General features: G+C 50.7%; 1 long non-coding RNA gene across 3 annotated transcripts; it reads right to left on the bottom strand.

Moving 5' to 3' along the window:
* Window positions 1-9,733: 9,733 nt before the first annotated feature.
* LOC123522310 lies at window positions 9,734-12,138 on the bottom strand. Of its 3 annotated transcripts, none has more exons than XR_006680582.1 (3): window positions 11,962-12,138; window positions 10,927-11,287; window positions 9,734-10,452 (listed from the first exon to the last, which is right to left on the bottom strand). It is a non-coding gene; the product is annotated as an uncharacterized LOC123522310 (long non-coding RNA). The 3 variants fall into 3 exon arrangements; XR_006680581.1 differs by having other exon boundaries at window positions 10,927-11,366; XR_006680583.1 differs by lacking the exon at window positions 10,927-11,287.
* Window positions 12,139-12,404: the final 266 nt, after the last annotated feature.

Raw genomic sequence — 12,404 nt, forward strand, 5'->3', positions numbered from 1 at the left:
TGATCACACAGGCTGGTGTGCTTCTTCCATGTGGGCTTTGTTGCTTTTCAGCTGGATGGCCGCTTGTTTATTTTCAAACCTTTAAGACCCCAGACACTTTTTCTGCTGATAGCCAGGCACCATCTGCTTTCTTCACCACATTTGCTTATGCACCCTCTTTTGCCTTTAGTGATTGTGTCGGGAAGGTGAGCATCATGGAAGGCCAGTTTAATAGAACAAAGTGTTCTTGCATTGAGGCAGTACTTGAGCAGAGGCCCAATGTCCGTCTGCTGCCTTAATACTGAACCTATAAGGTGGACAAGTCAGACGCACAACAGCCTCGATGAGGAGTGTTCTAGCACAGCCAAAGGGCTTCCCCGGATCTCAAGCTCCTGCTGCCTCTCTGAGCGTGGCTTGAGAATTCCAGTTTTCTCCTGGTCCCGGGAGGCCTGCAGCTGCTTGGCTTTTTATGTGTGTCTTGCAACGTCCTCTAAATATCTCAGGGTTGGACTGATAGGTGGGAGGGGTTTCCTGTCTTATAAAACACCAAGCGTCAGAAATTATAGTTGCCCCTGGATCCATAGCGAACACTTAGTCTGGGAACAGCAGGGCAGTTGGTCACTGTCCCTGGGTTCTAGCTTATCTCTCCTGGAGTCTGGCCATCTCTTTATCATTTTGGCACAAGGGAGCGGGTTTTTCATGTGGAGCCCAGAGTTGGTCTGGGTTGGGGACACTCAGTTGTCTATGCAGGTCAGCGAATCTGGTGTCAGTTCTCTTAGACTCAGCATTGAAGACTCTGGGAGGCTCCCTGGGAGCTGAAGGTGGGACACTGATTGAGCTTTCAAGGTGGCCACCTAGAGCTTGCCTGGGTTTTGGGAGACATGAGCATCCAGGGTATGCTAGCCCACAGTGTCCAACAGAAATGCTCTTACTCCTCACTTCCCAATTCTCTCCTGAGCTGACTATTTGAGTTTACGGCAGTAGTAAGAAAACAGTTATCTGACTGTTTTGCACATGAACAGAAACTGGATGGTATGGTACAGATGCTGAGGTGCGCGGTGAGAGGAATGCTGCCTGTGCTGCTGATGGTGGGGCGTCAACTTGCCCGGGCTGTAGTTCTCAGCCATTGGGCAGTGATGTAATGGTGAGATGTGGCAGTTACGGTACATAATAGTGTAGTCATCCTCCATTTTATGATGGGAGTGGTCATCCGCCATTATGACGTACTGCTGATTTTTGCTTAATGACCTGGTCATTGGAATCTAATGTTGATAAATGAGGAACAGGGATATATTGCAAGCCACATGTGCAATGGAAAGCTTTCTAGTAGCTATGTTAATAAAAGACAAAAGAAACAGATCTAACCACTTTAAATAATGTATGCTATATAACCTAATACATAGACAGAGTATTTTAACCTGTAATCGAGATAGAAATTCTTAATGAGATAATTTGCATTCTCTATATTCCATTATAGGTCATGTTCAAAATCCAGTGCTGATCTTATATTGACAGCATGTCTCTACCTGTACTGGCCACATTTCAAGTGCTCAGGAGTCACATGTGGTTAGTGGCTACTGTACTGGACAGAGGAAACTGGACTCTTTTTCAGTGGGTATGGCAGGAAGGAGGATTTATTCCGCTTGGCCTGTCAAGGTGCTAACCCATTGCCACTGAGTTGATTCTGAGTCTTAGTGATGCTATAGGAGAGAGTGGAGCAACCTCACCAGGTTTCCTAGGTTCTACACTTTAGAGACGTTGACTGTCAAATCCCCAGCAGCCAAGTACTTAACCATCGTATCACCAGAGCTCCATTGTGAGGGCTTGTCTTCTGAGTTGCTTGCGAGTGAGGGTTTATTTGTGGGTCTCAAAGGCATTGTCTGATGATGGGAGCTGTCTGGCGTCAATGCTGGTGGGCTCTAGGGGCGTTGAGAAGACCATGGCTCATCTTTGGAGGGTAGGCAGATCACTAGGAGAAATAGCTCCAGGAGGTGGTCAGGGAAGGGTGTGTCTTACTCACAGAGAATGGGTCTTTGCGATCCTTATTCCTAATAGGGTAAGTGGTAACGAAGTTAATTGCATTTTAAAATTACCATTATGACAGATGGAAGGGGCTCCCTGAATACTTCTTTGCACCCCAGGTTAAGCACTTCCACTCAATCTTAAAAAAAATAAAACAAAAGACTTCAGCTGAGTTTCTGGAATGACCAGAGAGAGCCCAAAGGCTAGGAAAGTGAAGACTGCACTATGGGACCGCCAGAACACTGGGCCGGCAGGGCAGGGTGGGCCCAGCACTTTGGATTGGCTGAAAGACTTAAAGGTACATATACCCTATGATCCAATAATTCCATTTCTTGGCATTTATCTGAAAGAAATGAAAACGTATACCCACAAAAAGCCTTTTATAGAAACGCTCATAACTGCTTAAATCACAATAGCCTAAAACTGGAAACAGCCCAAAATACTCATCAACAGGAGGAAGCATAAAAGCGATGGTCTATTTATACAACAGAATAGAACCCAGAAACAAAAATAAACAAATGACTGATACACACGCCGACATGAGTGAATCCCAGAAATCCCAGGCAGAGCAAAAGGAGTCAGGCATGAATGTGACGTTCGTCTGTTGGCTTCCATGTTGATGAGAAGTTCTAGAAACAGGCAATATGTGTTTACCGGGGCAGAAAGCAGAGCAACGGTTGCTTCTCAGGAAGGGGAACTTTCCAGGACAGTAGGAAAGTTCTTTGTCCTACTACGGTGTGGATATCAATAGAAACTGAGAGACCAGAAAATCTGTGTATTTTTCTGTACATAAATTATACCAAAAAGAAAGAAAAGAGGCAAGGAGCTATGGTTTTCTGGAGGCTCTTAAAGTCTCGCAAACATCTAGTCATACATGGTGACAATAGGTTTCTGGTCTATAGACCAAGCCTCCTCTCCCAAGTCAAGGTGATGCATGTCCACTCACGTACAGGATAGCTCCCAGCTAGACTAGGGGATCCTAGAGGGTGGAGATGAGGTCTTATTCATCATGGCATTCCCAGGGCTCAGTGTGGGGAGGGGCCCATAAAGGGTGCAAAGGAAATATTTCTTGAATAAGTGAATAATCAGATGACTCTTGATGGGATGACTTGACAGGAATAAGAGGTTCTTGGGCTCAGAGGTGAATGATCTATGAGTTCTTCCTCTGAAAGACAAGGTGGGGTCAGTGTGTGGCTCAGTGGGTTATGTGTTGGGCTGCTACAGCAAGGTTAGCAGTTTGACTCCCTCAGTGGCACCTTGGGAGGAAGATGAGGCTGTGTGTTCCAATAAAGATTGACAGCCTTGGAAACACAAAGGGCCGGTTCTACTTTGGTTCTACTTTACTCGACAGGGTCTCTCGGAGTGGCACTTAGTGGGACAGCAGTAGGTTGGTGGTGGTTTTGTGTGTGGTGGGTGCTAGATGTGATTTTACGTTCTACTGCTGCACACAAGGTAGGCCAGTGTGCTTGCACACACAGCCTCTATTTCTGACTTGTAACCCACATAATTGTAAGCTAATAAATTCATATTGTTCAAGCCACTGAGAGGAGCCCTGGGTGTGCAATGGTTAAGCAGTTGGTCATGAACTAAAAGGTTAGAGGTTAAAACCCACCCCCTACTCCATGGGTGAAAGATGAGGTAGTTGAGCAGATTACAGTCTAGGAAGCCCGATGGGGAAGTTCATCTTGGGCCCATCGAGTCACTGTGAGTCTGAGTTTTCATAACAGGCCAAGAATTATATGAGGAAATGGAATCTTAGAGAGGTTATGTAAGTTCCAGGGCTTATGAACTGCAAAGTGGGACTTGAATTCAGATGGCTCTATGTTATATGTAGATCCAATTGCCAACACATCAGTTCCTTCTCATGGAGACACCATGCATGTCAGAGAACGATGCTGCGGCCAGGGCGTTCTTAGGAGATGCCTCTGGATGGAAAAGAACTTTCAACCTCTCAGTTAGCTAGCGGCCAAGCGTGTTAACCTTTGCTCGATTTGAGCACTTCTATACACAGAGTGGCTCCCATATTGAGCAAAAGCTTTTCCTTTATGTTATTTATTGATTTTTGGTCTCTAATTCAGAGACCACTAGGATAAAGTCTCCTCTCTTCTTCCATGAAGTGGCGCCTCCAGACACTGGCGTGTGACAGCTGTTTAGCACATCCTACTTTAGCCCTTGAAGAAGCGTCCCTTTTCTCATAAATTGTTGTACAAGACACATACGTTAGAACTCCAAGAGGCATCTCTTTTCACATAACCAATTATAGAACTAATTACAAACTGTTTTTATCTGTTCATTAAGGTAGATATAATTAAGGCAGCATTTTGTTAAGCTAGTTTGAGAGCATGCATTAAAGTAATAATTATGACTTTTATTTCGTTGAAACTCTATCTAATTTGTCTTGGCTCTGTCTCAGACCAGGTTCTCTCTTACCCTCCGTCAGCTCAGCCTTAACCCCTCCAATCCGACATCCCTGCCGCCTCACCTAGTTCCTTCCCACTCATCCTTCTGAAAGGCCCCTCCTCCTGAGCAACCTCTTTGATCCCTGAGGTGGGTGAGCCTGAGCCCCTCTACTCATCGTCCATGGTACCTGCTCCATCCCTATCTACGCTCACTTATATATAATCTTACACTGTATTTTCCTCTAGACGGTATATCACTTGACCCCTGCATTTCACACTGCCCCTGTCTATAACTTTATCTGTAGTTCCCCTAGGACTGTATATATTACACATGTATTTTCCATTGCACGGTTTATAATATTATACCCATAATTTTCACTGCATGGTATATAACATTACGCTGTATTTTCTTTTATACTGTATATAACAGTGGTTCTCAACTTTCCTAATGCCGCTACCCTTTAATACAGTTCCTCATGTTGTGGTGACCCCACCAGCCATAAAATTATTTCTGTTGCTACTTCATAACTGTCATTTTGCTACTGTTATGAATCGGATGACCCTGTGAAGGGGTCATTTGACCCCAAAAGGGGTCACGACTCACAGGTGGAGAACCACTGGTATATAACATTACAGCTGCATTTTTCACTGCACTGTATATAATACTACACCTGCCTTTCACATCACACTATATATAATATTACACATGTATGTCCCATGTCCTGTATAACATTATACCTGTATTTCCCACTGCACTGCAAGCTCCATGTAGCTGGGGACCCTCGCCTGTGCCATTGACCACTGTGTCCCAACTGCTTAACATACTGCTTGGCTCACAGCAAACCTACAATAAATATCCATGGAGGGACCAATGATAGATGTGGACAGGTGTCTGTCCCAGGCTGATTCATGTGGTTGGTTCAGATGGTAAGAAGCCCTGGTGCCTCAGTGGTTAAGCGCTTGACGGAGGCCCAAAAGCCCAGTGTTTCAAACCCACCAGGAGAAAGAGGTGGCCTGCGGGACAGTTCTAGTGCCTCCCACAGGGTCACTAGGAGCCGGAGTCGACTCCGTGGCAGTGGGTCGGCACCAGGCGGAGCCCTGGTTTGACCCTCCTAGCTGCTTTGCAGGAGAGAGACGTGGCAGTCTGCTGCTAAAGATTACAACCTGGCAAGCCCTTTGGGACACTTCTGCTCTGTGCCGAGTGCCGCTATGAATTGGAACGGACTCAGTGGCAGTGGTTGGCCACCCAAGTGAGGTTTGGCTCCTTACTGATCTATGCTGGCTTCTCCTTGAACGTTAACTCAGTCATGACTGTGGCCCATCCTTACCATCCACCAGCTCTGGGCACGTGTTCAGGTACACAGGCGAATCTAAGTGCGTGTGCACAACCTCATGCGTAGAGACCGTCAGCCACCTCTTTTCACAGCTCCTCTTGGTCTTAAGATCGGAGCCTTTTGGCTCTTGTTGGCCGGTCCTGCTTCTGAGCCTGTCTAGAAAGGAGACAGGGCACTGCCTACTGCTATGGGGAGAGATGCATGGCCTTGTGGGAGTTTCTACATCCTCGGGTGTCCTGGCGAGCATCTGCACATCTGTTCAATGCCTCTCTCTCTGACTGGAGCCCTGTGTTGGCCTCCTTCTTGCCTATCTTGCCCCAGCCCCTCCCCCCTGCCATGAGCTGGGGCTCACATAGAAGCCAGAGGCTAAGCCGAGCCTCCTTCCTCCCCGGTCTGCCCACCTGCTGGACTCTCCAATGGAAGTTCCCTCCTTTCAGGCCCTCCAGGAGAATGGCTGGGATTTCAGACTGCTGCTCAGATACACAAAGCTGTGGGCCAGGCTGATCCAGGGACACGGTCCTCTGGAGGCCCTGGGGTGGCCATGGCACAACAGGCAGGGAGATTCATGCATGGACTGTGAGGTCTTTGACCATGGCGTCTTGCCTTTGGGGGACAGATTGAGCTGGGCGGGGGGTGGGGGTTGGGGGTGTTGGGTGCTCTCATGCCACAGGGTTCCCAGCCTGCCTCAGCGCCTCCCCTCCTGCCCAGAGCATGCCTTGCACCAGCCTTTGCCCTGAACTTTGTCCCTTCCCAGTAATCATGCTCTGCTCCACCCTCCACCCAGACCAATGAGAGGCCGGGAGAGGAGAGGCTCATGGGGGTGTGGGGAGTGGAGATGCCTTCGTGCCCAAAGGCCAGATTGCAACAATTCCACAGTCCTCTGGGGCACCAGCTCCCTGCAGTCCCTGGGGAGGACAGGTGGGTACCCTCGATTCTCTGAGGGTTTGGATGTGTCTGGAAGGTACCCACAACTTTCTACCAAACCTGGCTTGTTCCACACACGTGGCCATGTCTTTCCCACCAGTTGCCCAGCCCTGCTGGTCTCCCACTAATGTACCCTGAGGGTATTGGTCAAGACCTGTGGGGTTCACAGATCTGCCTGTGGAAGTGCGCACCCCCCCCCCCAAGTGACCGTGAGCACATTGCTGCACCTCTAGGAATCTCTGCCTCTTGATCCCTAACTTAAGAATCACTTCTCCTAGTGCGAAGATGAAATGAGGCAACTCACCCCTGGTGCACACCTTTTCTGAGGACCTAATAAGTCACATTCTGGAGCACTTAGTGCTGTGTGCTAAGCTTTGGACTGCTCATCCCAAGGCCAGTGGTTCAAACCCACCCGCTGCACCTCCAGAGAAAGATGAAGCTGCCTGCTCCCAGGAAGAGCCATAGCCTGGGACCCTCCAGGAGCCCTTCAGCTCGGTGGTGTTGACTGGGCTGCAGCGAGTTGCAATCAACTCCATGGCTGGGTTTGTTGAACACATTGCGGGGTGTTGGGTGTCCAGTCAGGATGGAAGCAGCCTCTGGTTCCTAGTAGCTCCCAAACTCACCGCGCTGTAGGACAGAGCGGGACTGCCCACTGGGGGCGCCAAGGCTGGCATCTTGACAGAAGCAGACTCACTCCTCTTCCAAACTTTTGATTGGCATGTAAATGCTAAATCACGATCCCAGGAAAGGTGGAAACTACTCTCTCCTTCTCCCTGTCCCTGTCTCCCTCTTCCTTTCATGGCTCTCCCCCTTCCCTTCCTCTCTCCTTGTCTTTACCACTCCCTCAGGCTCCTTTCCTTCTCCCCTCCTCTCCCTTCCCCTCCACACCCAGGAATAAGGAGAGTCTCGTGCAGAGGGCTGCACCCAGTGAGGGCATGCTGAGTGAAGGCCTCTTTGAGGAGATGGTGTGGGTCAGGATGCTGAGTTCCCAGACTGGGCAGAGTGGAGTGGGCAGGGCCCGGAGCCCAAAGGCCTTGAAGGCAAGCAGAAGGGGCTCCCCTGAGTGGTCTTTGCTGTGACTTGGGTATGACAGACAGGAGGGGGTGGGCAGATAAGGCTGAGAGCCCCAGCATCAACATCCACCGGGGACTTGACCCAAATGCCAGTTCTCCAGACCTACCGCATCGGACTTGCTGAGCAGGGCCCAGCAGCCTGCATTTCAGCAAGCCCTCCGGGTGATCCCGAACACAGCCATGTTTGCGATCTCTGATCGCCTCTGCAGGAGGTTTGCCTCTTTTCTCCCCCAGGGTGAGAGGAGGCTGTTGGAGGGTTTGAATAAGGGTTAACCATCATTGGATTTATTTATCTTACACGTTTCTTCTGACTGCAGGAAAGCACCTGGGTGGTGACGTGGGATAAGCATTAGGCTGCGGACTGCAGTGTCAGAGGTTCAAAGCCAGCAGCCCCTAGGTTTGCATCTTTGGGTTCTTAGGAGACATAGGGGGCAATCTGCTCTGCCAAGGTTTGTGGTCTCAGAAACCCTGTATCGAGTCCCGATGGCTTGGAGTGAACTCGATGGCAGTGGGTTTAGTTTTCTTCCTGGAGGGAGGGGCTGGGTTGGTGGAAGTTGATGGGGAGTCTGAACTCCTAGTCCAGGTGGGGCCTAGAGGCTGGCGGTTTGAGTTATCTCCGTCTTCTTGCCTTGATTCACACTCTTATCTCTCCCCTCCCACTTTGAATGAACCTTGAGCTTCCGTTCTATGGTGCCTCCCCTTAGTCCCTATCCGGACAACTGGCCGTCTTTAGGGAGGGCAGGTTTGCGCAAGGACGGTGGACCTAGTAGAATGTGCAGAGAGCAGCCAAAGGGTGAGCCTTCCCTGTGGTTGGGCTCCTGCTCGGCTTCCTTGCTGACGGGTGCAGCTCCGATTGCTGTGTAACAAACCACCCCATGTAACCATGCCAGGTGACTGTCGAGCCCCTCCCAACCCCTGGTGAGCCATGAGTGTCAGAGTAGACTTACACTCCATAGGACTTTCCTCTTTGGGAAGCCGATCACACCAACCCTTTCTGCCAAGATGTTTCTGGCTGGACTTGAAATGCCAATCCTCCAATTAGCAGCTGGACATATGAACAGTTTGCACTGCTGCCCGGGCTCCATCTCAAACTTCCTTAAGCCTCTGTGCCATCGAGTTGACCCTTATACCGATACTCTAAGGCAGGGTGGATCCGCCTCTGTGCCTCTCTGAGATGGTAACTCTTTATGGGAGTAGAAAGCCTTGTCTTTCTCCCAGGGAGAAGCTGGTGGTTTCGAACTGCTGACCTCGTGAATAGTAGTCCAACATGTAACCACTATGCCACCAGGGCTCACACTTAGCGATACAGAAGACAACTGTTTGTTATTAAGGACACTTCGGACTCTGCTTCCTAATGTCCTCAGTCAGGATGATGTGGGTGACAGGGGACCGGACAATGCAACCCATGATGGTATCACCGATGGCTCCAGCACAGTGGCAGAGAGAGCGAGGGGTGGGGCCGGGCTTGGCCGAGTGATCGGCCTGCTGGTTTCCGTTCTAGCCTGGCCGGGCTGGGGCATTCATATTCTTACATGGTGACAGAGGCTTTCCAGAAAACGAGCTGGGCGTGCCATGGTCTTTTCTGGCAAACTTTGGCTGTATGTCACTTGTGTTAAACCCCCTGAATTGAAGCAGACCCGAGCCTGCCCAGTGGTCAAGGAGAGGGGACCCACAACTCAACTGGAAGCATGTGACAGAATGCCGGACAGCCATGATTTACAGCCACCATCTGACACAAGTGGGGCAGACCAGGCCTGACACAGGGCAGGCTTACTCTGAGCCAGAGGGTGCTTCTTCCAGGTACTCTGGATGCTAACCGGTAGCTCTTTGCCAGCCTCAGAGCTCAACTCACCTTGGTGGATGAGCTGAGGAGGGAGGGGCACAGCGTCGGTCCCTGCAGAAGATAGAGGTTGGCTGAGTGGGGGGAGAACAACCACCCGCCACCGGGCTCTCCCTCTCGAGCAGTTAAAAAGCAGTAATAAATAGATGAGAGCCTGGGAGGTGTGATTGATTTGTTTTATGAATCACAGAAGAGGCCCTAACTCATGGGAGATTAGGGCTGAAGGAAGTGGTACGGCTCTTGCATTACACGTGGAGATTAATGACTGATCACATGAGCTCCCACCGTTCACCCGGCTCGCCCACGGGAGTTTAATAGCAGGCCACACCGGCTGACTTTCAACAGTTGAGCAAATTCTCCCAGCTTGTGTGTGTGGCCCTGATTCTCATGCCTGGTGAGAGCAATGAGGGCTGGGGCCTGGGGAACTGGGGAGCGGCCGCCCTCTTCAAAAGAGGAGCTAAAGATTTCCAAGGATACCCCTTTCTTCCCAGCTTATTTCCACCCCTCCTGCTCAAAGCAGTGAGCAGAATTTCTCAGCAGGGCTGAGTGTGGATTCCAACCCTATTACAAACACCAACGGGCATTCACAGAGCCCAGGGGGTGCTGCCCTGAGGACTTTGTAGATCCTTACTGGAATCTCACATCAACTCTAGGAGACCCTTGTGGGGAACCTCCTTCTACAGACGGGAAGATGGGCTGGGGGTTGGAGAGCCCCATGGAAGGAGCGTGCTGAGGTCCCAGGGAAGTGGGCTGGAATCTGGAGTGTGCTGCGTCTTCCTCGCAGACTTGCTTACTCTTGGTGTTCCAGGTCCCTCATCTGCATGATGGGTCATTGTGTGAGTCCGGGTCCTTTAGAGAATCCAATCCACAGCAACTCATGTCTAAGAGAGAGTTTTATGTAAAGATTAAGTGTGCATCAAGAAAACATTCCAACCCCAGTGCTGCCCAAGCCCACAAGTCCAACATTAACCCTTTAACCCATATGTCCAACACCAGTCAACAAAGTCCTCCTCCATCTCACAAAACACACACAATGATGCCGACTGCAGGAGGAAAGCCAAGTCAGTGAATGTGTAAACATCTCAGTGCTGGCAGGGGTCTCCACACGGCTGCTTCAGCACTCAGGGCTGCATCAGGGTAGACCCATGTGGCTTCTCCCCAGGGATGTCTTGCAGGAAGTCAGCCTTGCCAGCTAAAGCAGGGAACTGGCTAAGGCAGCTGCACCCTGATCAGACAATCAGAAAGCAAGAGACCCGAGACCTTGAAAGGCGAGGGTCACTGAGCCATTTATCCCTCCGCCCTTCAATTAACCCCACATATGTTTATTGGCCAGGTTGGTACAATAAACTAACTACCTCAGTCACGTAGATCTCTTGGCAAGCACTTAGTAAGTGCTCATTGAAGTCATCCTGGGACATTGCTGGGGACAAGAAGGGGTGGTGGTGGGAAAAGTCCTCATGTGCTCCAGGGACAAGCCCGCCAGGTTGCAGATGCCTCTGGGCCTTAGGGGAGCTCAAAGTCAAGGTCAATGGGGTTGGCAGATTGGCTGAAGAGGCCTGGGCTGGAGAAGGACGAGGTGAAGCCTTGGACTTGGCTAGGACATGAGGTCCCAGCAGAGATCACAGGATGCCATCTGGTGTAGACTGTGGTTAGGAGAGTCCACTGGAACCTTAGGGCCAGGCTCAGCCTCATCACTCCGCTCTCCATCATGGTGCACTGGACAAGAGACCCTGAGAGGTTGTGGTAGCCTTGCCTAGAGTCTGGAGTTCGTGACGGTCCTGGCGGGATTAGGAACCTGCAAGCCCACAGGAAGCCCTTGATAGTCCTCACCTAAGCTTGGGGATTGTCCACCTTCATGTCTCCGCCCCTTGACCGGCACTGTCTACCTGATAGAACTGGGGCTGGAGGCCCCACTTGCCATCATGGTCGTCATCCACTGAGTGTCATGGGACATCAAACTTTCTACCCACCCGGCGCTGGTCCCCCTGCCCACAATGAAGACGTCGCTGGATTTTCACAGCCCTCCATATCTCAATCGCCTCTCCCACACCGCTTAGGAATGTGCCTTCCACTGGACTCTCCTCAGGTGAGTCCCCCTAAACTTGATTCCTGGAGCCCTAATGTTAAAGAGAGGACTGTACCTTGAAGCGTCCTGGCCTGCCTCTAGGGTGCACCACTTCTTCCCATACCCCCGCCACAGTGAGGCTCATAACCCTCATATTTATTGATTGCATTGGGCTCCGCGGCAAGTTCTTTATATTTCCCACGTGAGCGACTCCTCTCAGTGGATGCACCCACCCTGCCCCTTGCCCCCTTGCCCACGCTCTTCTCCCTTCTTGCTTTGTTTTCCCGAATAGCATGCGAAGCCTTCTATTTTACAATATGCTCACCCAGTCTTCTCATCACCAGCCTCTCTGCCTCCACCAGATGGGAAACTCCACACGGTTTGTCTGGTGTGGTTGCTGCCGTCTCCTCAGCCCTAGACACTTTCTGACACATAGTAGACACTCCTTCCATATCTGGAGAATCAATTGGATGAAGAAATCCCTGTGACCTTTTAGGGATCCAGGTCTTCCAGATGTCTGCGCCTGACTCCCAAGCATCTGCTTTGTCCTCACCTGCCTCGGGGACCCTGACCCCTGGCCAGCTCCCCTGAAGCTGGTTGGTCTCTACACTGGCCATTCCCCTTTGCTCCCTGGATTTAGTCTTGGCCTCTGGCCTAGGCTTTCCAGGAAATGTGGACCCAGCTGGTTTCAGCCTTGACTGTGACATTCTAAAGTATCTCTGGGAGCTCACCTCCCCAGGTGGCAAACACATGAACGGAGACTCCTGG

Source organism: Echinops telfairi, unplaced genomic scaffold (assembly GCF_000313985.2).
Source record: "Echinops telfairi isolate 266 unplaced genomic scaffold, ASM31398v2 ScPeMD7_5592;HRSCAF=6446, whole genome shotgun sequence".
Lineage (NCBI taxonomy): Eukaryota > Metazoa > Chordata > Mammalia > Afrosoricida > Tenrecidae > Echinops > Echinops telfairi.